Genomic DNA, 2,489 nt, shown 5'->3' on the forward strand with positions numbered 1-2,489 from the left:
ACTGGTCCTCCCTGAGCTAACTGCAGCTCCCCATCCTTCTCTGAACCCATCAGCTTATGGGAGACTTCAGGAGTCCACAGCAAGATTTTCCTTATTAGGGAAAACAGGAAAACTCAGTCACAAATCTGCAGAAAGCCTGACATCCACATGCTTGCTGCCTCCACAGGAACATCAGCAAGGCGCTGCCTGTACACCAAAGATTAAATTAATGGACAGTTTTCCTGTGCAGGAAGCAACTAAGGATCAATGGAACCATCCGTTGTTACCTGTTTTCACAAGAGGCAGATGCTGCTTCAGCGTCCATCTTTCAGTGTGTTCCCAATGTGAAAATGGAAGTGTGTTTTTTTCTAAGAAGGAAACCTTAACTGGAAAGTTGGTTCATGGCTCATTTGCCTCCCTGTGCCTATAATCGAAGTAATAGCTCAGGAACAGTTACAGAGTGATTAGCAAAGCAATCTCAGGACACTTCAGAGATCCCATAACCACACGAGTCTGTCTTTCCTTTTGATCCCGAGTTCCCCAAGCCCCAAGGCAGGAGCAGGCAGGGCAGTCGTTTCCTCGAGTCACACCAGGGAGGAGAGACCAGCAACAGCGCTTGGCACCCAGGGCCGGCAACAGCAATTTGTGCTCTGAGCTGGGGCTTAGTCCATGTGCAAGCCCAGCACTGATCCAGATACCAAACTGAGGGTGTCAGTTCATCCCCGCTGCCACACACACGCTGCACCTTCTCCCATCGCCTCCTCCCGATGAGCTGTTTTCCAGCCCCTTCCACCTCAGCCCAGCTCAGACACCTGCACTCTGGCCCAGGGCTGACTGGGGCTGGTGACCCTCGGGGCAGCAGCAGGAACCGCTCTGACCCTGGCTGTGGGGCTGTCCCTGGGCTGAGCCCTCGGGCCCAGGGCTGCTGAACTGGGCCATGGTGGGGCCAGGGGTGCTGAGGTCGACAGGTCCCCCCAGCCTGTCTGTGCTGGAGATACCTGCTCCTGCAGCAGCCCTGGACCTGAACCTGCTCCATCCTCATCCAGAAGTACACGTTTGTTTGGCATTTTCTTAAAACTGAAGATCATTCAGGTAGAGGCAGAGCCTGTTCAGCAGTTTGAGTAGTTTGGGGACAGAGGCCAGTTGGGGGCCAGGGCCCTCAGGGGTGGGGGCTGTTTCTGCCCTGTGCCCTTGGCCTGGCGCTCACAGCTGGGAAGGGACTTTCCAAACTCCTGCTGGGAGGAGCCAGATGTGCCCACCCCCGGCACAGCCTCAGGGTCTGCTGCCAACCTGCCTTCAGATCATCTCTCCATAGAATCATAGGATCGCTTTGGTTGGAAGAGACCATCAGGTTCATGGAGTCCAAACATAACGCAACTCTAGCACTAACCCATGTCCCTAATGACCTCCAGTCTAAACCTCCCCTGGCACAACTTGAGGCCATTTCCTCTTGTCCTCTCACTTGCTCCTTGGGAGAAGAGACCAACACCCTCCATGCTCCAACCTCCTTTCAGGCAGTTGTAGACAGCGATCAGGTCTCCTCTCAGCCTCCTGTTCTCCAGGCTGAACCCACCACTTCCCTCAGCCGCTCCTCATCACACTTGTGCTCCGGCCCCTCAGCAGCTTTGTCGCCTCCTCTGCACTCTCTCTAGTGCCTCAATGCCCAAAACCGAACACAGGATTCAAGCTGCGGCCTCACCAGCGCCGAGCACAGTGGCAACAATAAAGTGTGGCAGATGCTCTTTCTTAACCACGCTCCCTTCCCCACTAAGGATAGGGAAAAGGAGGAAAAGGGAGAGAGACTTACAAGTTGGAAAGTTTTAAAAAATAAAACAACAAAAATGAAAACTTTCCTCGTAATACTAATAATGAGACAAATAAGGCAAAATATACAAAACCAATATTGTATTTCCCAGAGTAGCCAAAATGCTGCCACAGGGGCTGGTGTCACAGCAGAGGCTGCAGGGAAGACATCAGGAAGTCCTGGACTGGATTCGGCAGTGCACAGGAACTGGATTCAGGAATGCAAGGACTGGAACCAGGATCAGGGTTGCAGGCAGGAGAACGGGCAGGCTCCTCTTGAGATGCCGGCCATGGACCAAGAGCCTGAGACCCTTGTGATCTCCCAGCATTAAACTGTGCATGACGTGGATGGCATGGAACAACTCGGTTTTCAATTGGCGTCACTTGTTCTGTCCACCCCTCCCTGCAAATACAACTCCCTCTCACCAGTGATGTTGGCTGCTATGGCAATAAGATATAGTCCTAGGCCTCTTCTGCATACCAGCCCTACTGTTAGCTCAGTAAAACTGTCAATATTGGCCGTTGTCAGCTCTGGAGTAGACAGTGTTTGAAAAACATGCAGCCAACTGCAGAAATATGCAGTTACTTAGAAGAGCTTAAGCTGAAAGGAAAATTCACTAAAAGACAATTAGTCTTGTTTTAAAGAAAAGCAGGACAGCCCTCATCACAGTCTGCACCTTCCTCAGAGAGGCAGCAGAGGTGAGGGG

Source organism: Caloenas nicobarica, chromosome 30, assembly GCF_036013445.1.
Source record: "Caloenas nicobarica isolate bCalNic1 chromosome 30, bCalNic1.hap1, whole genome shotgun sequence".
Classification (NCBI taxonomy): Eukaryota; Metazoa; Chordata; class Aves; order Columbiformes; family Columbidae; genus Caloenas; species Caloenas nicobarica.